A 26,750-nucleotide genomic window follows, 5' to 3' on the forward strand; every position below is an offset into this window, starting at 1 on the left:
ACAAACTGTTCTGGAAATAATGGCAACAGTACCTTCATATCTGTGTACAGCTATTTAACTACTTCTAATGGAATGTTGCATGTGGAATTTCTGAAAGTACATAGTTCTATCTCCCTTATTAATAAGGGAAATGGAACTATCTCCCAACACCAACTTGCACTTATCCCCTTTATGCCAACTTTTAAAGGTAAAATGAGACCCAAACTATTACTGACAAGAAATATCAACTAATGTTCTTACAAATTTTTCAATATTTAAACATAGGTTCTCATGCAGAAAGATTCTGCTGTACTGTAGTTGTAAAATGTTACTAATTGCAGCAAAAATAACTACGTAGATGGGAGAGGGGGACACATGCACAGATAGACTTACTCAAATGGAACACAAGGGAAGAAATTCACATCCAATGATAATGATGCCATCTGTTTTCAGCACCATCATCTTTCAAATGTTCTTTCTTAATGATGCCTCCAAGGATAGGCATGGAAGATTGCTTTTCATAGTGTGGAACATTTCTTCGTCTATGTGGTTGAAAAACCACAGAATTTAATATATGAGATTCTACAGATACTTTGTAATCAAGGTGAGGGGGATTTATCTTTTCCATTTTGAAGCAAAATTTTGCCCCGGGAGAGAGTAAAATACAAACAACAATTCTTGCTCCATGTAAAAAAAGAATACAAGAAAAAAGGGAGGACTCCAATTATTTAGACATTGCAGAAGAAAATAGATCTGTTGAAAAGGCATTTATGGCTTGCAAGGAGCTCCACATTTTGATGGCCTAGTGAGTAATCAGTCACAGTTGTAGTAATATTTGCATGGAGTGAAGCTTAAAAATAATAATGCAATCCTCAACTGAATGTATTTTTTTGTAAAGTGTAGGGAGTTTGTTGTCCTTTTTTTACAATGAACCCCACCCCCCAAGTTATACTATTATGTGCCATCAAGTAGCTTCCAAGTTATGGCAAACTGATGAATTAGAGACCTCCAAAAGTTTCAGTCATTAACTGCTATGCTCAGGTCTTGCAAACGCAAGGATATGGCTTCTCTTGTAGAGTCAATCCATTTCATATTCAGTCTTCCTCTTCTCCTGCTGCTTTCCACTTTCTGCAGCATTATGTTTTTTCCAATGAGTCTTGTCTTCTCACAACATACCTTTTTTTCCTAGAGAGAGGTTTTTTTTAAACCAACTGGGAGTCCCCCCTTTCTCAAATTTCTGAAAACAGAGGCCAAGTGAAGTTTCCAAGTGCTGGACTGAGCATGATTAAAAATACAAGTGAAACAGGATTCTTTGAAGCCACCACATGGGTACCTGGACATTCTTTCTAACAGAATGTTCACTAAATTCTCATGGCCTGTTAGATAAAAATGCAAGGCAGCTGCACAAAAAACAAAACAAAATAAAACAAAACAAAAAAACACCTTGCAGCACAGTGAAGACTAACTAGGCAAGGCAACAATCCCAAACTTGTGGATAGTTCTATATGGCCATATTTGGTTGGCCGCATGAAGCTTTTGTACTAGAGTTTTGTGGCATGTTATGTCAATACAATTTAATACGTTGATCTAAAATATCAGTGAAGAAGAGGGGAGTGTCTTGAATACCTGTGCACCTATTAAACCTCCTTGCCTTAAAATGTCTGGCAAAGCCTTTTGAAATAAAATTGAGCACTGTGAATGGAGCAATCTGCTCAGGTACAACACCAGTTTATCAATACTGTATCATTCCACCTTCATTCCCAATATGGGTGTTCCATTTCATGGGAGAGCTAGTGTAGGGTTGCAGACAGGAGGAAGGACTAGAGGAGACCTGGATTCAAATCCCTGCCCAGCCACAGAAACTCATTTGGAGTTGCACTGGAAAACCCTACTAACAGGAACTTGAAAAGAACAACATCCAAAATTGGAAATGCTTGAACAATAAAGAAAAATATTTCAGGCATGGGAGAGCTTGTCTATTTGGACCACAGCTCCCAGAATCCTCCATTGGTCATGCTGGCTGAGAGATCCTAGGTATTGTAGTTTTTAAAAGTAACTTTTCCAAGCTCTGATGCAGAGCTTGTAGTTGCTGTGACATTAGCAGGACAGTAGATCTCCAGCTCCTTCTGACCTGTGTTCTTTTTCCCCCTCCTTCTTGGATTGCTTTGACATCAGCAGTCAATGCCCAATCTTCTTGTGCATTTTCCAATGTAGCTGATGAAGAAAGATTCAGAGTCCAGGATCAAGAAAGAAAGAAGAAGAAAACACTCACTCACTCACTCACTCACTCACTCACACATACAGAGAGAGAGAGAGAGAGAGATGCCATATGGTTCTTGCACACAATCCAATGGCAAGAATATGTGACATCTTTGTCACCCACCCATCTATCCTTGCCTTTGGATTAGAGAGTGAACAGAACTAAAGATGGAAAGAAGTAAAGGGAAGAGAATGATACTGATAGGGAATTAAGAAGCAGAAATGATAGCTCATTGTGACAAGAAGAAGAAAGCAGTAAGGAGTGCTAAGGAGAAAATGTGGGATGAAGCCAGCTAGAAAAGGACATAGGTACTGCTATCCAACAACTGAGGGTGACATTAGACAAACTGCAAAGGCCTACAAATACTGTAATCATATAGCAATGGTCATTTTAATGGGAGTGATCTCTCTTAAAGCGACGCTTTCATCTGCTGGGGAATTGCTCCAGCCTTGGCTGCAAAAAAGTGGAAGCCCTACAGCTGGACCAGCTTGGGCACGGATCAGGGGTCAAGCCAGAGTGCATTTTCTCATGTGCTGTGTGATTGCCAGGAAACAGATGACACTGGGCCACCCCATAAGTGATCTAGATTGTGATATGTTTCCTTGTGTGATCACACGCCAACTTAGCCAAAATGCATTTTTATGGTGACGTGGCCATATACTTTCCCATTGGTCTCAAAGAATTAGCTAGACTATTCTTAACACAACGCATTTCATGAATTACTATGCACATCCAGGCTTCCCCTGAAAATCTTTTCACAACCTAAAAAGTCCCATTCTAGGTCCACAGAATGAGGACTTGCCCTACGACAGAGGAATGCTAAGAAGAGGAAAGTATATTCTACTCTGCTTCTTTTTCATCCTTCCTCAGAATATGTTAACACTAGTTATACATATAAAGGCACTTACACAAAAGGCATAAAAGACTCTGTACATTATTTAACCAATTGCACCTTTGTCAAATTGTCCACTTTTATAAGTTTCAGCAAGAATCTGGCATAAAGTCACAAGGATTTACTTTGTGCATTGTTCAGGGTATAAAGGCACTTCACATAATGAATTTTCTCTAGAACTGCCTAATTAAAGCCCTTGGGTCTGATCCAAAATTAATGGGTTGTTCTTCTCTCGCAAATGGTTAACCTGCACATATTTTGCATTTATATGGTACATCCCTGTAACTGACGTCTGTGGTTTCTGCGTTGTAAGATGGCTGGAGGTAGCCCCCAGCAGGTCTTTTCTTGCTTTTAATGAATCGCCCACAGCTGCTGCCTAAAGTTAAGACTGCAAACACGGATTGTGAAAAGCAGCTGAGTGGATAGCTCAGTGCGTTGTGGTAGCAGATCCACTGTATCTTCTGGGAGAATAGCCCACCTGTGTAGCATTGGGCAAGCCTTGTTTGTTCCGACTTGACTGTCATCCCAAGTAGTTCTGCTTTTCACAAACAAGGACTGTAAGCAAAGGTTGTTTACAAAAACATGATTAATATTGTGGTTATAGAAGCAAAAGAAAGCAAATAATAAATACAGGCACCTATAGTATGCATTAAAAAAAATCAGAAAGTTCTGGCTGGGTGGGTAGTTTCTCTCTGTTGGATCATGGCCACATACTGTACACTGAGGAATTCAGGCCAGCCGAAGTGATACAAGAAAGGAAACTATTAGTAAAAGCGTCTCTCTCACACACACATACGCAAACACATCCAAATTATGGTGTAGCACTAGAGTTTATAACAATCTGCGCTTGAAAGAAGGCCAAGGTGATGGCAGCTGAAACAGAGGGAGAGTTAGATTAGATCTCAGAGAGTCTTGCAAAGGTCATTTACCAAACAAAAACAAAACAAAACAAAAAACGCTGACACAGTGGAATATGAGAAAAGCAGAGAGGAGTGCCTGAAACAGTAACTTTGCTAGGCAGGAGGGGAGAGGATTATCCATAGCAGAGGCTAATGGGAGAGAATCGGCTGATGGATGAGGCACTGGCCGTGAGAGGACAAGGGACAATTGTAGAAGCTTCTAAGTAAGAAGACAAGGCTGTTTCCAGGCAAAATGGCAAAATCAAGAACTTTAAGGTTATTTGAATATAAATACATCTCACTTCAATTTCTCTCTAACTTTGAGCATATCAGGCAGGTGTGGTTTTTTTTTTAATTTGTTCAGGGCACACACTGAAATAAAGCATGTTTATTAAAAAAAATCTGGCTGCATTTTTCTGTAATCTAAAGGGAACCACCTAGTTAAAAGCATGCATCCTCTAGACCCAGGGTCCCCCACCCCCAGTCCATAACCCGGTACCGGGCTGTGGCCTTGGTAGGACTAGGCCATGGAGACAGATCTCCCACCCGCACGTACACCCCCACACACGCATGGCCCCCCACAACCACTCTACACAGAAAGGAGCAATTGATCCAACGTAAAACCTTAATGTTTTCCAGTATCATGATAGGTGCCATTCTCATGTATGCTGTCTGATTTTTTCAGAACAAGCCAAAAACTGTAGTGACAGAAAGACTTTGTGCACATACCCATCTTAATACTGTGCACATACCCATCTTAATACAAAAAAAGTGCAGGTATATAAATCATTTGCAAAAGGTGCTACAATTACATATGCACATAATTCAAGAATGCATTAAGATTTTTAGCACCATTTGAATTTGTTCAGTAGGAAGGCTGATACTTTTGCTCAGGTAAATTTAACTAACAAAACATTTTACTCCTCTACAATCATGTTTTGTTGCAGAATTCCCACGAAACTAGACCTACAATTGCCCCTACAGATGTATTCTTCCCCATCCCACTTTTTTTTCTTCCTAATCAATATTATGTATTTGAAAAAAATGCATCCTTGCTGTTTCTCAAATGTGGTGGACTCTGATTATGAACATCTTGGCCTCATTTGGCAAGCAGGGTAACACAGGACTTCTTAGCAGCTTCAACTAATTACAAGATATCTCAATGTTAACTCTAACTATGGTTGTTGTAGGTTTTTCGGGCTGTCTGGCTGTGTTCTTGAGGTGTCCTTAAGGTGTCCTCAAGAACACGGCCAGACTGCCCGAAAAACCTACAACAAGCATCAGATCCCGGCTGTGAAAGCCTTCAAGAATACATTAAATCTAACCTTTGTCCAGCTACTCCTCCTCAATACAACAGAATTCTTCTGGGATCAGAAAATACCCCGGAACTAATTCAGTGCAAGCTTTTCTTCAAAATCTACACAAATAAGGCTTAAGGAGCCTTCCATAAGGAGATGAATACAAAGCAGCCCTAACTCTTTATCTTGTTGATGCAAATTTCATAAAGGGAGGTGTACATTGTCAACTGTGAAGGTGATTTGTGCTCCTCGGATGTTTTCCACTCAGATCATCAGAAGGCAAAAGGAGTACGAGTAATAAATCCAGTGTAATTTATTCAATGCTAGACTGGTCCAAGCAGCCAACAGAAGGCATAAAAGAGCCCTTGGTCCTTTACAGGCTGTGCCAATTGCCAGGCCCATTAGGAGCCATGATCCTGCCCTCCCAGCATGGACACAGGGCACTCAAGTTCACCACTGACGCCAAGTATGGCCTGGTGTTGATGAACTGACCGGGTCTGTGCTGGGAAAATTGCCAGGCCCATGTTGCTGGGCAGCTGCTGGCAGCAGCCATACAGCCTGGAGAGGAAGTTAGTGGGTGACTTGTTTACTTGTTAGAGGCGGCAGGATGATGAAGAAGGTCAGTGAGCAGGAGAGCCCACAGTGAGCCCGAGAAGTAGCAGTCAATGTAACAAAAAGCAAAATCCATCATCTAACTGTGCTTTTGGTTGAGGCCACTGGGGCCTAATGTACATCCCCTGAGAATCACTTCATCAGTGTAAGAGCATTGTGATGATATTATCAGCAAATACCTGGATGAAACAGTTTTTATTATTACTACACAGTACTACACAGGTAAGATACTGAAAGTTACTTACTTTGGGCTCCCAGCCAGCATGGCTAGTTCTGCAAGTTGTTGTCCAAAAATAATTTTTTCAAGGCCTAGAACATGAATTTCAGTTATGACCCCAAATGTTATTACGTCTCAACTTAGAACACTGTTGCTTTTGCAGCTATTCTGAAGGCCCGGGGGTTTAGTAACCTGAAACTCTTTAAGCGAATGTCTTCTTCAATCATTCCTAGAACTAACATGCTCCAGTACAGTACAGTATTTGTCATGCAAGGCATGGGGTGCACGCGCACAGAAAACACTTGCAGCTAGATTTTTGTTGTTCTTGCTGCTTTTTTCCTCTTATGCTGCGAAGATAACTGTCTATGTAGCTCTTAACATCTTCCACATGTTTATGAATATGGATGAGAAATTATAGTTTTGCTGAGCATTAATGATTCCCTCTATTTGCTGCTGAGCAAACATTTGGTAAGGCAGAAGTTCATATTGATGACTCATAGCCCTACTGACAGAGCCTTATGGACTAAAAGTGTAGCAAGGTGCAGGGGAATAGTGAGCATAATTATGGGTTAGAAATAAAAGCTTTTAAGTGTTTGCAGATTAACATTATACTACTTGTCTTTATATATTTCTATACCAAATGGAAGAAAATACAGAGCTAATTCAATCACTGCTTTTGGTTGAGGCCACTGGGGCCTAATGTACATCCCCTGAGAATCACTTCATCAGTGTAAGAGCATTGTGATGATATTATCAGCAAATACCTGGATGAAACAGTTTTTATTATTACTACACAGTACTACACAGGTAAGATACTGAAAGTTACTTACTTTGGGCTCCCAGCCAGCATGGCTAGTTCTGCAAGTTGTTGTCCAAAAATAATTTTTTCAAGGCCTAGAACATGAATTTCAGTTATGACCCCAAATGTTATTACGTCTCAACTTAGAACACTGTTGCTTTTGCAGCTATTCTGAAGGCCCGGGGGTTTAGTAACCTGAAACTCTTTAAGCGAATGTCTTCTTCAATCATTCCTAGAACTAACATGCTCCAGTACAGTACAGTATTTGTCATGCAAGGCATGGGGTGCACGCGCACAGAAAACACTTGCAGCTAGATTGTTGTTGTTCTTGCTGCTTTTTTCCTCTTATGCTGTGAAGATAACTGTCTATGTAGCTCTTAACATCTTCCACATGTTTATGAATATGGATGAGAAATTATAGTTTTGCTGAGCATTAATGATTCCCTCTATTTGCTGCTGAGCAAACATTTGGTAAGGCAGAAGTTCATACTGATGACTCACAGCCCTACTGACAGAGCCTTATGGACTAAAAGTGTAGCAAGGTGCAGGGGAATAGTGAGCATAATTATGGGTTAGAAATAAAAGCTTTTAAGTGTTTGCAGATTAACATTATACTACTTGTCTTTATATATTTCTATACCGCCTAGAGAGGTTGAAATGACTAGATAGGTGGGGTATAAATACAATAAATAAATACAAAATAAATAAATAAATACCAAATGGAAGAAAATACAGAGCTAATTCAATCACTGTGTTTTGTGTTCATGTGAAGAGGTACCGTAGTGTAAGCAGCATGGCTGTGACATTTCATCATTTTTTGATAACGTGCTCTTGTAACCGCTTCTGCTGATGCAACAGATGAGATATGTATTCCATTTGCATCTCGGGTCTTTTTGGCAAAAGTAGATCTAGAGTCCTTTCACTTCAGAAGAGAATGTGTTGGTTTACAGCTGACATTTCCCCAAACTTCCCACCAGAGTCTGATGAGGTAAAGCTTTATTTTACTTGTGTATGACTTACAGTATGTCTGAAAGATGCATGTTATTTTCCACACAGATTTCCCTCCTTTTGTGGGAGGGGAAAGGGAGTGTGGGTTTTTGTTCTCATTCTAAACAACAAGAACAAGGTTAGAATTGGGATAGATTTAGGATTCTGCAGGACTCTGGGCAAGAGACCATTATGTGGCGCAAGAGTAAGTGAGTGGAGAAGGGAATGCAGCATACAGATATACTGTATTCCCCCAGCCATCTGCCCACCAAGCAAAACCTTAAGGTCAGCTTTGAACTGTACACAGAGTGACCAAAGGACAGGGTCACTACTCTTCAAAGTACTGCTGCCCAGGAAAAATGTTGCCTAATTTACCCCTATCATGTTACTTACACTTACACTACTTTATAGATCATAAACAGCAGCCTGGCCCCCTCTTTATAATTAACAGTAGAGATTAGAAATGGGTTAGAGGTCTCAAGTCATTAAGTTGGCAGCTTACTTCATGGGCTTCTCACCCATGACAAGCCTTCCTCAAAGTTGTACCCTCCAGATGTTTTGGACTATGGCAGGCTTGCAGATTCATCAGTGAGGATGGGTGGGAGATATACAGGTATTTAACATCTGCAAGACCCTGTTTCCTACATTCAACTTATCCATCCTTAACTCACCTTAGTTGTTTCAGCATAACAAGATTAGTAGCAAGCTGGGTTAATAAAATCAAAGACTAGCCTGTACCTTTGTCTGAAGATGTTCAGGTTCCTGCAGCCTCTTCATATAGGCTTCAGAGCTTTTTAGCCTGCCTCATATTATTAACTTGGGTCCTGGCCCATGACTGAACATATATAGCCAACCATCTCTTTTTGCCCCTAGTAGAGACCCATCTATTCTGCTTTTTGTGTGTGTGGTATTCATACTGAAGAGGACATAGTTCTGTCCTTCATTTCAATTTCCCACTCTCTGACTATGGAAGAAAGAAGACTGACACATCTAGACTGAGATCTCTTGTTACTTGTGCTTATGTCTCCGCAGCTTCCCCCAGTTAAAAGTGTACTCCTCAGCAGCCAAACAGATGCCAGACCTCTCTGAATAGCAATGACTTTGCCTGCCACTGTAAGGACGATAAAGGAGGTAGCCAAACTTATCTCCCCAGGAAATAATTCTCCAGAAAAATTGGACTCCCAAGCTGAGAGGGTACACCACCAACCTCCAGGCTTCTATCCTGAGCCCTTAACAACCACTTTTAGCAAGATGGCAAGAATTATCTGTGTGACAGAACAAGAAAATGTCTTTATACCTTGTGTTTTCAGTAGCTCATTGAATATAAATATGTGTGGGAAATAATGGTATCCTTTGCATATATAATACTTAGATTAAAACAAATTTATTGAGATTTAATCTATCAGCTACCACCGCCATCACCCACTCAGAGTGAATTATTACTTGAAAAAGATAATTTATTTTTAACTCAATAGATAATACTTATCTTTAAATTAAACTCATTACTTTTTCTTCATTCAGGCGCCACCATCTGTCTTCCCGATAAGAGTGGCAGGCATTTCACAGTAAATAATTTAGAGGTTCTGGAAGTTGGTCATAGTTGTCTATATGTATTCCAGGCTGTCACTCTACCACTTTGACCATAGTATGTCAGGACTGTCATACACACTGCAGAAGTTTCTAGTTTGCCAAGATATCAAATTTTCTGTCTCCCTCCTTCCCTTTTGCAGAGGCTCTGGGTGCCTAAAGCAGAGATGCTTTCTTCGCCTTCCAACCTCCAGCATGGCAGCAGTGCAAGATGAAAAAGGGAGTGGTTTTTTGCCTAAGAAATGTCTAACAACAGTAATTCATGCATTGGTAATCTCTAAAATAAGACTGCTGCAATACTTACATAGGGCTGCCCTTGAAATCAGTATGAAAACTTCACCAGGCCCAAAATGCAGCAGCCAGATGGATTACAGGTACTAGCAGAACACATATCCCAACTTGACATGCCTTCATTGCCTCATGTTAGTTTCCATGCCCAATTCAAGGTGTTTGGTCATAACCTGTAAAGCCTTTAAGTGTTTAGGACCTTGATATTTGGTGGAACATTTCTCCCACAAAGGAGCTACCCATCCCACTCACTCCTTTCAGTCCTTGATGTTAAAAATTGTGACATCCAAATAGGCTAAAAGAGTGAGCACAGGAACCGAGCTTTTTTGGTCATGATCCAGTCCCTCTGGAATAAGCTTCTTAACAGAAGTTCACCAGGCACCATCCCTCTCAGTTTTTAGGAAGCTAATCAAGACGCAATTATATAAAATGGCCTTCTATTAGTGTTGAACTAACACTACCAACATCAACATCAGATCCCTTTGACATCTGAAGTGGAATGAAACAGGGCTGTGTCCTCACACCAACCCTTTTTGGGATTTTTTTTTTTGCTGTCATGCTGAAGCATGCTTTTGGAACTGCAACAGAAGGTGTCTATCTCCAGACTAGATCAGACGGAAAGCTCTTTAATCTGTCTAAATTGAGAGCAAGGACCAAAGTCCAACTGAAATGCATACGGGACTTCCTCTTCTCCGATGATGCAGCCATTGTTGCCCACTCTGCTGAAGACCTCCAACAACTCGTGAATCATTTTAGCAAGGCCTGCCAAGACTTTGGACTAACAATCAGCCTGAAGAAAACAAAAATAATGGGCCAGGGTGTGGACTCACCTTCCTCTATTACCATCTCTACACAAGAATTGGAGGTTGTTCATGACTCGTGTGTCTTGGCTCAACAATCTCTGACACACACACTCTCTCTAGATGTCGAGCTGGATAAATACATTGGCAAAGCAGCTACCATGTTCTCAAGACTCACAAAGAAGCTGATGACATATACCAAGATCCAGGTCTATAGAGCCTGTGTCCTGAGCACACTCCTGTACTGCAGTGAGTCCTGGACCCTTTGTGCATGGCAGGAGAGGAAACTGAACATCTTCCATATGCGTTGCCTCTGATGGATTTTTGGTATCACCTGGCAGAACAAAGTTTCAAATAGAGTAGTCCTAGATCAAGTTGGAATACATTACTGAAACAGTGACGTCTACGTTGGCTTGGGCATGTCGTGAGAATGGCTGATGGTTGGATTCCAAAGGATCTCCTGTATGGAGAATTAGTGCAGGGAAATCACCCCAGAGGGAGACCACAGTTGCGATACAAGGACATCTGCAAACGAGATCTGAAGACCTTAGAAATGGACCTCAACAGATGGGAAACCCTGACAGCTGAGTGTTCAGTCTGGAGGCAGGTGTTGCATCACGGCCTCTCCCATTTTGAAGAGACCCTTGTCCAGCAGGCCAAGGCAAAGAGCGAGTTTCAAAAGCAGCAAAATCAGGGAGCTGGACAGGGGACAGATTGGATTTGTCTTTAGTGTGGAAGGGATTGTCACTCTCGAATTGGCCTCCTCAGCCACACTAGATGCTGTTCCATACAGAGCATGTTACCATAGTCTTTTGAGACTGAAGGATGCCTAACTAAAGTGTTGAACTACTGACCCGAGAGGTTTAAATATGTATTGACTGATTCTATTTAAAGGTGGGTTTATTGGGTTAGCTAGTGTCAAGATTATAATTGTATCTTTACTGTATTTACTGTACACAGTGGCTTTTTATTGTATGTTGTGAAACAAACAGAGAGTATTCACACTAATGGGGCAGTATAGACCTGGAGTGAGTGAATGAATGAATGACTAAATGAATGAATGAATGAATTCTCGGCACTGCTGTTCCAGGTGCAGGATGAGAAAGTGGGTTCCCGAGAAAGGAAGCAGAGATGAAAAAGGGGCAGGCAGTCATGAAGGAAGGAAGATTGAAAGAAGGGATGTTCTTTTCCAGAAAAGGAAACTCTGTACTACTGTTGGAGAATGAAGACAGAAGGAAGGAGAGGTTTACTGCAATGATGCAGCAAAGGTGATGGGCATTCTAGTGCAACACATTCAGACTCAGCAGCGCAGTAGAGAAAAAAGAAGGAACTGAGTTTTTAAAAGGGTGTGTGTGAGAGTGGACTGGGACACCACTGCCAGCACACTGCCCAGTCCAAACTGGCTCCAGGCTAGGAAAAAAAAAGAGGGTGTCATCTTGTTCTTCACCTCAGGCAGAAAAAAATTACAGGGATTGCCCTGTCCAAGGGTAGTGGATTTATGGACTGGTTAGCAGTTTAGGGATGACCTCAGAAATCAATGGAAACTTCTGTATATTCTAGTGACAAATGCTCAAACAAATGAATAATAAGAGTGTTACCCCTTCTGCCTCCTCCGGAGAAGAAACATCCTCATCCTGGGAAAGAAAGAAAAGATAGCTAGCAAAGAAAGCAATTATACAGGAGAGACCCAGAAGACCTTTCCTGCATCAGAAAAATTATGGGGAACGTGGGTCCAATTTTGTTAAGCTCCTCCACTAAACGCTACCCACCTTCTTTTCCTCTTGGAGGGTAGTAAAAAGTGAAGCACGGTGGTGTGTGAGAAGAACTTTAGTGTGTGTGGGGGGGGGACTGTAAGGATGGATTGTGCCTGCTTCATTCCTGCTCCCTATAATTCAAGCAGGGCAGCTTATAAAACTAAGTACTTATGCTTCTAATTCTTACTAGATTTCCACAGAGCAGATGATATGGAAGACTTCCCCATAATGTAGTTGATTTCTTATGTATCTGTCATTATTCAAATTTTAGAAAAGCAGCATCCACACTTGAAACAGAACAAGTGGAAAGAGCTTTCTCTCCAGTCGACCTTTCTTTTATAACCTCACAGTTTATTAACAGGATGGAAGAGAAAGGAACATCCTTTTCCCCACCCGCTGCCCCCAATGTGTAATGTCAAAAATATATCTTTCCAGAGTGGAAACTCCAAGAGTTGGACTAAAATAATTGAAAATTTGCTGAAACAAGAAAATTACAGTTAATCCCTAAGATGGAGCTAAACGTTCCTGGAAAAGCTACTTGATTTGGTATTCTGTACTGCGGTAAACCAAAATATTCAAGGGTCATTACTAATTACCATAACATCCTACCACTTACTGTGTCATATGTACAACCTATTCAACAAAAGCCACACATAGGACTGAATGTTTATTTTTAAGTAGCTTGCAATATATTTTTCCAACCATCAGCTCATCATGAGTTGTTTTCCTACTAGTTACCTTGCAGTCCAGCACCTTTGAAAGTGAACAGAAAAATAATTACAACAACAACAAAAGCCACTCTGCCTGAATGGGTTTTAGGATATCTGTTTGGCCAGACAACCTCTGTTAAATACTGTACATTTTAAAAACAAGGCATTTCCGTCAGCCTGCCTATCTAAAGACAGATCATCATACTTCCCACAAGGTTTATTTTCTCTGGCAATGCAAACATTTTTTGGGATGAGATTCAAAAGTTAAATTAGAAACAATGGATGCTTCCACACTGATGGCTTCTGCCACCACCTACTGCTGTGTACCTACTTTGTTACACCTTAATGGATTATTCGTAGTAAGAAAAAAGGCAGAAGAAATGGCTGGAAAGCTTGGGAGGTTTAAAAATGGAAAACCTGGTTTATACAACTATGTGAATGAGGCAAGGTACATGCATCAGAAAACCCTTATTAATCTGGAAACGGTCAATGTCACCTAACCACTATTTCACAAGTTAGAATGAAACCTTTCGCAGTGGTGCATGCTTCCCAGGCTGAACCAGATCACAGAATGGACATCAGAACATATCTCGGGGACACACTTTTATCCTTGGTAATCCCATCAGGTGCCGTAGGACATGAAGGATATACTGTTGTGTTATATATTGCACAGAGTGTACATACAATGTGGCATAGGGCAATTGTACACAGCTAGCAGAACACATATCCAAATGTAAACGTTTGCCTAATCCTGGCAATTCTACCTTTTCATAGAGGTAGAACAATCACATGAATCAAATGAGATAAACATGTGTGTAGGTCCTTTGGCACTTTGTATATTGGACTGGATCGAATATACAAAGATCCATTGTCTCCAGGGCCTGGGGTGCTCTGGTCCATGGGGTCACAAAGAGTCGGACACGACTAAATGACTAAACAACAACATATTGGACTGGAGCAAGTATGTGCACTAAAAGTACCAAGACACATACAGTATAAGATACCAAGATAAGGAAAATGTTCAATGGGACACATATATTTTCAGGTATCATTAAAGCACCTGAAACGTTTTTTGAAGTTTTGAAAATAAGTCAGTTGGTAATTAGGTAACAGGCAGGCCAACAGCTTTTCTGTGCTGAAGGTATTATATCTCCATGCAGAGGTGTACAATCTGGGCCCACTGAGTATGCCTCTGGCAGGCCATTGAGATGCTGAAACTTGCACACACTTTCCACTGGACCGGATTGCACCGTACATACACAATGTTAGTTATATTAAGCCAGGTCATTGGTCCACCCACTTCAGAGCTTTCTTCTCTGGCAGCAACATGCTGAGGTTTCACACAGAGATAGCCACCCGGCTTGAAATCCTTTTCTAGTAGAAAAATGAATGTAAAGTATTTACCAATCCCACTGTGTTCTACTTTGCCTCTTTAATGCAAATTGGAATAGACATACCTACCTATAGAAAAAGTCCTCACTTTGGTCGTATTCAACAGATAGTGTGATTGATGCATTGGATAAAGTGACTAGGGTTCAGAATACAGGTATCTGTTTAGAAACTCACTTGGGGATCAGAAGGGAATTGATAAAACCACTCTTTAAATATTTCACTTACTTTGAAAACTCTAATATGGTCACCACTATAACTTGGTTCCAACTTGGCGGGACACACATACACACATTTAACAGTAGATGGACTGCACAAACATGTTTATTTGGGTGGATGCGTACAGATTTATGCCACAGTTCCCTGCAGTTTTAAATGCCTAGAAGTCTTAATGTGCAAAATCAGTGTAACATCCTACTGCATATGTATAGCCTATACAACCAGGCGCTGTGTTCTTTGGAGAACCTGAACTGTATCCTTTTAAATGTGTGTACAGGTGTATAGATAGATAGATAGATAGATAGATAGATAGATAGATAGATAGATAGATAGATAGATAGATAGATAGATAGATAGATAGATAGATAGATAGATAGATAGATAGATAGATAGATAGATAGATAGATAGATAGATAGATAGATAGATAGATAGATAGATAGATACTTACAATAAAGTGTAACCTAAGGTGTTTTAAAACAGGACCCTCTCCCAAGAGTTTTGCAAAAGGGTGACCAGGTGGGTTTGTCCAATCATCCTTTTGGCAACTGATGCACACAGTAGTAAGAGGTGACTTCTGGGTCATGCAAAGGAATGCAACAGGTGGATTCTAAATCCAAAAAAAGAAGTCCAGCAATGCGTCATCTCAGTAAAACGTTTGACAACCACAGATTTCAAATGGCAAATGTAATCAAATACTGTATCTGTTTCAGCTCATTCCTCTCAAAGTTACTTTGTCGGTACTACTCACAGGAAAGGAAGCAGAGCATGCCTGTCAAAACAGGAGCATTGGTTACTGAGCCTTGAAATTTTGTTTTTAAACGATTGCACATACATATAGTATGATCCAAACGGCAAGTAATGCTTTCGGGTTTTGAGAGATCCTTGGGCAAGATGCTCACATTAGGTCTTTCTTCCCGAGAACAGCATCCAGCCCTCTGCCACTGTTCTCACCAATTATTAGCTTGCCTTCTCCTCGGGGCCCAAATAGAATCACCTCCCAGAGACACAGAGAGCGGTCTCCAGTCTAGAGGGACTGAACCTTTTTTGTGCTGCTCCAATTGTGTTCTCGCTCAGGAAGAGCAAGTGAGTAGGAAACAATAACAAGAACGAGAAGAGCCAGAGACGGGAGGCTCTGTGGAGTGATGGTGGTCCCTTTCCAGGTTTGGAGTCTGATAATACTTACCCTTGTTGCTGACCATCCTATCTTTCTCCTTTTAATTTTGAGAATACAGATCAAATGCCACCTTGAGGTCTGTACAGATATCTGATTTCCATGTCCAGAACATGGAAAATTACCTTTCAAAGTAATTAGTTCCCATTTACAGCTGGCCTCCATCAGCAGTAGTTTGTCACCATTACAGCTGGGACAATAGTAAAGAAACTAATTATTTACCATTTGAAAACAATATAACTAGAATAGCTATTTTAATGACTTTTACAACCAAATATTTGAATATTTTTTCATTCAGCATGAGGCACAGTACAAGTCAGGACTTGATCTAAGTGATATTCCTCCTCCACCATTTAGTGAGGCCATGATTATTATAAAAGTAACTTTAAGAATCTCATTGTGCTGCAAAGGGAGTGATCCTTCATTAAATTATAATTACCTATATAATGTAATGTAGTCACACTCTCATTACTGGAAAAAGGGATTTATAATTAACTAGATTTTGTAAGCAGTGATTTCCAGGCTCTGGTGCAGACATGCATGTGTACAGAGGTACAGTAATGGTAATAGGATTTGCTACCATGCAAAGTACAGCTCAGAGACATCCACACTCCAACTAAAATAGGAATTCAGCATTTTATCACTCTGTGGTTCAATTTAAAAAAACCCGTAAAATTTCAGGGCAATCAACCAAATATTAAAAATTATAAAAATGGCTACTCCTTCTCAGGAGATAACAGCTAGGGAATGTCAAAATTACTACAACTGTTCTTAGTAAGTATCTCTGTCTTGAAATCTTTATTGTAGGGAAGTATGAAAATGTATCAGAAATTGTGCAGACTATGGAAAAAACAGACAGACTTCTTGTAGTCAAATTGTGAAACAGTGTAAACCAAATTGTGGCAAAATATATCCTGGAAATCACTTATTTATGGCTCTGTAACATTAAGAAACCACAGCATCATTTGAACAAGCTCAACATGAATCTTGACATACATAAAAATCCATGTAGTTTGGAAAGCTACTTTTACACTCTTCTTACTGCAAAATCAATTATCAAAATACTGAAACAATCCACGACCATTTGCTATATGACACTGATACACTCACAGTCCAGATTATGTTGATCTACTATGGTGGCCTCATATTATGCATAGATGGCAATAATTGGGGACAAGGTTTTATAAATAAACATATGCCATATTTAGATATATCGTTGATGAATGTTCTCTCTCTGGTTACTCTGAACATGTGGCACATTTACTCACACCCAGAAAATGGCTTCATATTTCCAAAACCAGCACAGATTCTTTGTCATCATTTTTAAGGCTATCTGTGGCTTTGTCTAAGACTATTTTCTAGCATTTTTTTCATGTTACCTATGACCTTTGGCTATCCACTTCTCCTGCTTTCAGTAGCCCAACATTTCTGCCCTTTTGTCTTCTCTGCTCCTTGGCCGCCTAGAGTAGTCCACCGTGACTAGATAGGCGGGATATAAATTAAATAAAATAAATAAATAAATAAATAAATAAAATAAATAAATTATGCCTAGAACTGGCCCTCAAAATATTTCTTCCATCTCCTTTCCTTCTAACTCTTTCCAAAGATAACTCTTCCATGAAGGACGTAATGTATGCTTTGAGGCCTTGGCTCACATGAAATGAATATAAGTCTGTATAATGGGACTTGAACATATTAATTCTACTTCATACTTGTCACTTTTTTTCCTACCTTCCTGCACTGAGTCCCCCATTATGAACATTTCTTTCTAGACAGAACAACAATAATAACAACAGCAATAGTTTAAATTGTGGACGATGTGCAGATGAACCTGTGGCCCTCTAGATTATGCCAGGCTCCAGTTTTGATCAGCCCAAGCCATCCTGGCCATTGGTATGAGATTGTGGGAATAACAGGTTGTCATTTGGGCGCCACAGGTTCCAAAGTGCTGACACATATTAAAGAGATGCAGAAATTCTTCTGTGAACAGAACATTTAAAGTCCCTGATTTAGGTTACAAATTGTCTTTTCTCTTTGACAAGGTAATTACACAGTGTTAATAGCTCAGATGCAAAGTGGGGGTACTGGGTCAATGTGAGACATATAATTAGGGCAACCCTTGCCACTTTTGTGGTCCACACATTCCAGAGCACTTTTTGAAGTTCAGACACATTAGCCAGAAAGTGGCCTAAAGCTCACATAGTTCCAGAAATCAATCCGGCAGCAATCACATCTATTTTTGGAAATTGATGCACACCGTACTTTCTCCCAGTGAGGTGATTTCTATTTTAAGAATATAAGTAGCTGGCCAGGATGAGCCAGAGCAATGAGATCAAAACATCATGCATATCCTCTTCTTGAGTTAGTGGTTGGTAATGCTGTCAAGCTGACATTAGTCATCTGTGGCATCTACATAAGCATGATCTGTCCCTGGCCAGCTGCACTTCCAAATACTGTGAGGAGTGAGCCAATAGTGACTCTAGAAAGATATTTAGAGTCTCCCCCAGAGATGGCCAGAACGCTGCAGCGTTTCCTCTATGCCAATATTCACCTAGTCCATCTGATAGTTATTTCAACCGCCTCTGTCATAAAGGTTGTTTTAGTTTCTTATAAATTGATATAATATATATACACTTCCGATAAATAAATTTTCAAAATTCTAGTTGGACCAGATCCAAACTCAGTCATACATCAAGCCGCTGAATATTGCGTCACTAATATTGCAGAATGCAGTCAGACGAAGAAGAGGTGTTCTCGGGACAGTATTTTCAAGCACTGGAATGCTTAGGATGAGCAGGGCAGGGCAAGGGCCTCACTCACCCCCCAAGTCTAAAATGGGTGCTTCCCTGCTTCAGTCACAGTCAAACACTCCAAACACTTTATCAAGGGCCAAAGTCTTGATAAAAACTGAATTTAAGAATTCAAAACTGTTATTAAAGAATAACAGTGTAAAGTGCGAGAGCACAGAACATATTCTGTTACCCCAAACACAAGTAATGTTAGACATAACAAGCAAAACCCATTTCAAACATTTTCTCAAGATTCTAAAAAGCCTACCTTTTAAAAAAATCAGGATTTCTTAGCCATACTTTCTGTCTTAAAGGAGGACAGAAGTCTAGATAAGGTGGTGTGACTCTTTCCTCTCTCAAAAGCAAGGAAGGTTAGGGAGCAAGAATCTCTTTTTGGAATTCTTCTACACTTACTCTCTAAAATCTCATTCACATGTCAAAGTCTCTAACTAGAAAAATGTCTCAAATCCTCACTCTTAAACAATGATCTGCCTCAAGTTCCAATAATTCTATTTATCATTTGCTTGGCAACATAGGGCAAAAATGAGTTTGGTACTAATATTCAAAACAAAACACAAGGTTATATATGAGAGTCCTACTTTGAAGCTCAAAAAGTATTCTATTGCTTGTTACATGCAGCTTGTTAGACTAGTAAGATTAGTTTAATGTACCGTCATTTACTAAGCTCCTTTAAATGTTTATTTAAGCAACAGGAATGTAACAGATGCACAAACAGGTGAACAAATAACTAATCATGTTTACAAGACTGATTGAAAAGGCTGAACATGATGAGAAAATAAACAGCTGTAGAAGACATGATGGAAAAGGCAGAGAGACAAGACGTCAGCTATATTAAAGCAAACTTAATATGCAAATAATATTACTCAGTTTTTGTTCTTTCTCTCAATAGTTTTTACTGAGATCACAGAGAAAAACCTAGTCAATCATGAAACCAAGATTCTAAACTGTTTAGAAAGCAAGAATTCTACAAAAGTTCACAGAACTTGAGATCAAACTAGATGTTACATGAATTCCTATTCCCTGGAATTGGTCTATTTTCAGCTTCCACAACATGATTTTCTCAGAGATATATGCTTGACAGACTTAAGAAGTGAGATTGTGTTTACTTTTCAATGACCAGTCATCAAGGAAAGTATGCCGGAATGCAAATGCAGAAGTAAGATAAAGCACATGTTAGGACAGACAGAGCTCAATGACCAATACGTTCCCTTTCCAGCTCTGCAGTTCTAAGATTAAGCTCTTTCTCTGCTTTAAGGACCACTGCTTCTAACTTCAAGCTTGCGTATTATTTTATCTGACCCTAACTGAGGTGATGTGCTAGGCTTTTTTTGCAAAGACGTCTAAGATCACAATCAGCTGATTGACCTCTAATACTGGGAAAATCTGTACAAGACCTGGTGAAATTAAAAGACTTCATATAGCCAGCCAGTCACAGGGACTGGTGTTACTTTACTGCTCAAGAGGGCTTTGAGCCCCAAGTACACACAATGTACAGCAAGCTACTAGGCTAGGTCCAAATGGAGACCAAATGGGCATGGATAAAGTACTATTTTCCTCTACAGAGCTCCACATACGTACCTGGACTCCCAAATATGTACATGATTGGTGTATTAGGATGCGTTACAATGCTGTGTTCCCTCCACAGTTACATAGAGGAATCAACTCATAAAGCCATACTCCATCCATTCAGTATTTTTAGGCAATTTCAAGACTTACGATGACATCAACAACCCAAGGTTAGGCTAACCATTCTTAACTGGGTTTTATTATTACAGCTTGCAGTACTTGACCCAAAACCCCAGCCAAGAGGTACACCCGATACAGTGAGAATTCCATTCAAGACGTTCAGTCAAGTCCTTATGTTACTTGAGAAGATGCTGTTCTTGGCTGCATTTCATGGGATTGGAGGTGAAGGTGTAAAGGGGAAAGATTCCAGACATGTTAACCTCCCTGCTGTCAATTGCTCCTGCTCCAGCCAGCTCAAAATGTGAATGGCTTCAGCTAGGTATGAAAGAGATTTTATTTCCTCTTCCTCAGGCAGGAACAGCGTTTCAGCATCCCCAGAATATTTTCTTTCCTTCCTTTTCCTTACAGCCCTTTGTGTGTCCCTGCTATAAAATGCCAACAAATCATTAGGTACATCCTAATAAGGCACACAGTTTTCTTCTCTGTGCCAACATTAATGTCACCAAAATTATGTCTGTTTTTTTTTTTTACCAGATCCTTTCCTGCATAATTAAAGGAAGTGGGGCCCTACTTTCTTTTCTTTTTAAGATGACACTTTCATACGCCTCTTCTTATAACACTTCATAAAATGAATGATTTGGGTGAAGAAATATAGGCTTGGAAATGCAAAGGACATGAGTTATTTCAGTATCAAGACTCACTGCATAGTTCAAAGACTTAGCATAGGACAGTGATGGTGAACCTTTTTGAGCCTGAGTGCCCAAACTGCAACACAAAATCAGCTTATTTATTTCAAGGTGCCAATACTGCAATTAAAACCTGAATGCTCAGGTTTTAGTTTAGAAAAAAACTTCTCCTGCATTGCAAGGGTTAAATTCTTGTGTGTCCCCCATGGGCGGTATTAACAAATAAATACTTACTGGTGGGGCAAATCTGCCTTCCAGTGGGAGGGAGTTCCAAAGGCTGGGGGAGTCTTTGAAACACAGCTGCATCTTTGATAGTGCAGGGATGGTGTTAAAATACTCGTATGTGTTTCAAAAACTTAGGTTGTTTTCTTAATGGGCTCCTTATAATATCTTTTTCATGGCAAGGGCAAGAAAAAATGTCCACAAAGAGGCAAAAAAGGCATCAAAGGCTTCATTGTGTGACTGTATCCATCCTTATTCATTTATTATTTTCATTTTCCCCCTAGCTCAGGGCTTAGGAAAGTTCCTTTTGGTGCAAATGCTGGAAGATAATTTTTTGGAGCACCAGCCTAGAATCCTGTCAGAAGGCCAACATGGGGAGATTTAACAATCAGAGGTATTGGTCACAAGGGATACATTAATAGGCCACAAATTTTTTTTTAAAAAAACATGCAAAATGCAAGCTTTTGTGGATGAATCACATGATCAGTGGGACTGTTGACATCATCTTCAGGACTCAGCCAATCCCGAGGGTGCTGCTGCTGCTGCCATGGGAACCCAACCCCTTTTCTCCTTGGTCTTTGTGACCTCACAGGGGCCCCACCTCTCTGCTGGCAGATAAAAGGGGCTTGCTGGGCAGGGCAGGAGACCAGAAGGGAGGCCAGTGGCCAGAGGGCAGTCCGGCAGAGAGAGCAGCAGGGGCTGCAGCTGCAGGGGACCTAGCCCTTCTGCCCAAGGCAAGTTCCCTCACGAAAGCTGATGAATTTGCTAAGTGGACTTGCGAGTTAACAGCTCGAGGCTGGCAGAGATCCGTGGCTTGAAGCTGGCTTATGTCGGCAATGGACCCGGGGGGGAAGTCGATGGACGTTGGCAGACAGAAGCTGGTGGACTCTCCCTGTGGAAGCTGGCTGAGGTCGCAAGGCAGAGGCCGGCAGAGGTTGGTGAATGAAGCCGGGGGACGTTAGCTCCCTGAAACCAGCTGGCAGAAGCTTGGTGGATATTGGTGGATGGAAGCCCAGGCGTGTGTGAATGGCTGGTGGAGTGAAGGTGTGTGTGTGTGTGTCGGGGGTGGCGGCGGCTGGTGTATGTATGTGAATGTGTGTGTGAATGGGCTGGCTGGCATTCCGTGGGGATGTCACCGGGGCGTGTGTGTAACCCAAGCATTTGGGAGCTGGCGGAGGCTGGCTTCAGAAGTGGAGTGGAAGAGATGAACGGGTGGATATTCCTGGTGGAAGCCAGTGGATGTTGGCTTCCACCAGGGTTGAAGCCAGTTGATGAGCTTACCCCTTAGTTGTTTTCTCTCTCTCGTAGGGCCTGAAGCTTCCTCTTCCCCAGGGGGATGCGAGGGACTAGAAGGCAGGCGTCCTGCTGGAGCTGAACCAGACCATTGTCTCCACTGAGGACACCCGTTTAGCCTCTTTTCCAAAACCAGTAAAAGAATTTTCCGGAATGGTTTTGAAGTGCTGTCTTGTTTGTCAGGGGCTGTCATAGGATTATCTTCCTCATCCCCTCATATCTGGGGCCCAATGCCTGGGGTGGGTCTTTGTGAAGTCATGATGTGGGGACCTTGTGATGTCACAGGAATTGGGAACATAATATTTCTCCATGCATGTGTGAGGAAGTGAGCTAGGCATTGTGGGATCCCTGTCTGAGCTCCTAAGCAAGTATATTATGTGTCGTGTCGGACAGACACAGGAAGCCAATGAGCCCTGGTGCCATTCGGAGAGGGTTGGAGTTGGGTACCCAAACACTATGGCCACTCCATAACAATAAAGGAGACTCGCTCCTTCCCTTCCACCACTGCTCCTCACATTTGTTTGCCTGGCCTGGATATTCAGGCAAGCCCAGCCATTGCCTGGCACAGCAGCTCATTCTCAGACCTGGCAAGCATCATCATCATCAACACCATGAGCACTCCATGGACTTGCAGAGTACAAGTGGGGAGAAAATATGCCACTTCAAAGAAGCTTCCAGTCCAACCTCTCACGCCAGTGCCACAACAGAGGAAATGGAGATGGGCAATGATTTGGAGATGAGCGTACATTAAAATTCATGTGGATCCATGCCATGGATAGAGGGCAAAAATATACGGGTACTGCAAAATCTGCTCTTAAGGGCAGTGGCTGCCTCTTAGTGCCTAGTGCAGTGATGGTGAACCTTTTTGAGCCCGAGTGCCAAAACTGCAACATAAAATCAACTTATTTATTTCAGAGTGCCAATACTGCAATTAAAACCCGAATGCTGAAGTTTTAGTTTAGAAAAAACAACTGCTCCCGTACTGCAAGGGTTAAATGCTTGTCTCTTCCCCCCCCCCCCATGGGCGGTATTAACAAATAAATACCTACTGGTCCTCCAATCCCCCATTGGGCTAGACCGGTAATGGTCGCCATTGCACCCCTCTGCTGGACCACTGCACCAGCAGAGGGGAGTGCCGAAATCCGGGATCGGAGGACGGGTAAGTACTTCTCAATGGCGACTTATGGCTCGAGTGCCCACAGAGAAGGATCTGTGTGCCAGCTGTGGCACGTGTGCCATAGGTTCACCATCACTGGCATAGATATGTGTAATGTACGGGCTGGAGTGTAATGTAACATAATAATGGTTAGAGCCATGGTTCCCAAATTGTGCCCTGTGGTGCCCCGGGGTGCCACCAAATCCAGCCAAGGGCACTCACCCTTCCCCCTCTTCTCCCTTCTCCACCCATTACCCAAAATATCATTCTGGGGGAACCGCAGCCAGTGGTCAGTAAGCCAAGGGAGCGTTTTGGAACTGCTGGGTTAGAGTGTGGGAGAATATAGCATACTGGTTAAGGTGTTGGACTGAAGCTTAGGTTATACAATTTGAAGTCTCCATGCAGCCTTGACATTCCCTGGTCCGCCTTGAGCTGGTCATGAGCTCTTGGCCAGTCACGAGACCTCAGGGTGGTTGTGACAAGGAAGTACAGAGCAGCCACATATGATGCTTTGAGCTTAGTGGAGGAAAAGTTAAATATATAAATAGAAATATAAATAGCAAAGAAATAGCATATCAAGATGAAGTAGAAAAAAGTAGTGTATCTCAAGAATATTTTCATAAAGTTTATGTGCTCCTGAGGAACATGTGACCTGAAATACCCAAATGAGGCAACTTTCCCATTTGCCCAAACAGCAGTCAGGCCAGTGAAAGGTAGCCCACAGTGTTTACTTTTATATCTCTAGCTCTTCAAATACCTAACTAGCTCAGATGTAGAGGAAGTGTCGGGCATATCCAGCCAAAGTCAAACTGAATAGAATATGTGACATATGAAACCCTCCAGAATTCTGGATGTGTCATAAACCAGTTTGTGCTCGGGGGAAAAAAAATCTGAATAGCACTGGTTAGAGTATTTGTTGTACTTTGCTTTAAACTTAATTAAGAGACTGCAAGATACTCAGTCTTGAGTTTGGAATTCTCCGGAGTGAGAAATCTTTGGATACCACATATAAAAGTCTTCCTTTTGCTAGGAAACTTTTTTTCCTTTTTACATCATCATCCATTGAAACATGTAGCATTTCCTCTCTCCCTCTCTTGTATGAGAAGAATCTTGCATACACAAAAGCACCTGTCAGTTCCAGTCTTCTTCCTTGCAGCTGTCGGTGTCTGACAGGAGAGCCCTAGAAAGCTCAAAGTTGATTTCCTTGAGGGATCAGCACTGTCTGATCTGCTCTCAGGCATCCTCTAGCTATAACTTTGGGTTTTCTCACCTCTTTATTGGATTTCTTGTCCTCTCAAAATTACCAGTCACCTTTTTTAACACAACAGAAAAATTAATCTGAGATCTGAACAGAGCAACTCTGCAGGTATCTAGTGAAGTTTCTTGCATGTGGTACAGGAAGAATGCCGGACATCACTCATTAGAGTGGAATAGCTGTATGGTAATATAGCTCCCACTCCACATACTTTGAAGAGGCCATCAACGCTCATTAATGCTTGTTGTAATTTCCCAGATTTTGCTAATGTTATGATTATAAAAAATTAATGTGAATTGTGCCTCAATGTCAGTCAGGACCTTTTATGCTTGCCAGAAGACTTGCAAATGGGGGATAACGTCACGTTATAGACAATACTGTATCATTTAAAGAGGGGACACTCCAGTGCTGCTTTTAAGCCAATCAACTTCTGGGAGAGGCAAGGCTGAATGGGGACAAAGCTCAGTTCACCTCTGGCATTTTCTAGAATTGCAGAGAATTGTACAGAAATTCTAAGATCGCATGACCAGGTACTGTTCCTTCCACAGCTTATACTGTAGACACAGTTTCTGTGTTGCCTTCCATTGCATGTTATAAGTTGCATTTTTCCTCTACAGAATTTTCCCACTTCCAAAGATCTGGCTGTTATTATCCATCTACATTTGAAGAGCATTCAGAAATTTGCTGGACAGCAATGGCTGAAGAGAGAACTTAGAGCGGGTCTTTTACTCACTAGTGAGCTGACCCACTCTGTGTGAGATACTTTTGTCCATACTTCATCCGATAGCTTTTAATTAAAAAAGGGACACAAAAACTTTTGAAACACTGCTCAGAATTCACCAAATAAAGGAAACCCCCCCCACACACACACACATTCATCAAAATACATGAAGAATGTGCATTAAGTGACAGCATGAAAGAGGACATTTTGCATCGTGCCCAAACATTAAGCACTGTTTTCAAGTTATGCTATGTAACAAGCACAAGTGAACAATATCATTGGGTAGTGTGTAAGTTGGCTGATTAGTATATGAATTTTCCCCTTTGCACAACCAATATGAATGAGGCAATGTACAAAACAGATGTGTCAGCTATGTTTATTGATAAGGAAATCTATCAAACATGTGTAGGCAATGTACAAACTCTGCACAGAGACTATGTACCTCAATCAGTTTGTACATTATCTGAAATCTAATCACAGTTATTAATATTAAATGGACAAAATACAAAACCAATTTATACTTTCTTGTAAGTCTAAATATATCTTTGAATAGAGGAAAAACAGAGCAATAAAATTTATTAAAACAATCACGTAAGAAATAGCATCAGACTATTCAAAAGCCATTAAAAGCTTGGCAGAATTGAAATGTCAGGGCCAGCTGAACATCCCTTGGAAAAAAGTTCTACAACCCAAATGTTACCAGCAAGAAAGCCAAGTTTCTTGTCATTGGCAAACAAAGTCAGGCTCCTGATGACAACCCCAACTGACAGGCTTTGAAGTAGTAGTTCTTCAAATCTCTCGAAGAAATTCCCAGCTGGCGTCCATGTTATAGACAACAACAAATAAGCTTTGATTTGTTGTTGTTTAGACACATTTATCAGCTAATATGGGAAAAGAGCTGGCTGGGCAGCTCATTGATTTGGGTATCCGGTCCGGAGTTCTATACCCCGTTCTACCCCCAGGGAGAAGAGTCAGCCTGTGTGGCCCTCGGGCTAGCTGTGCAGTCCCAGGGCATTCCAGACGAAGGGACAGGTAAACCACTTCTAAGTACTCTCTACC

General features: G+C 41.1%; 1 protein-coding gene and 1 long non-coding RNA gene across 3 annotated transcripts in view; one reads left to right on the plus strand and one right to left on the minus strand.

Annotated features, from left to right (window-relative positions):
* Positions 1-26,750, minus strand: part of DDAH1 (dimethylarginine dimethylaminohydrolase 1) — a 165,255-nt gene that overhangs the window by 98,289 nt on the left and 40,216 nt on the right. The gene's annotated exons all lie outside the window — the stretch shown is intronic.
* Positions 22,063-22,713, plus strand: LOC140706677 (uncharacterized). The gene is made up of 2 exons (XR_012086478.2): positions 22,063-22,200; positions 22,575-22,713. It is a non-coding gene; the product is annotated as an uncharacterized LOC140706677 (long non-coding RNA).

Source organism: Pogona vitticeps, chromosome 4, assembly GCF_051106095.1.
Source record: "Pogona vitticeps strain Pit_001003342236 chromosome 4, PviZW2.1, whole genome shotgun sequence".
NCBI classification, from domain to species: Eukaryota; Metazoa; Chordata; class Lepidosauria; order Squamata; family Agamidae; genus Pogona; species Pogona vitticeps.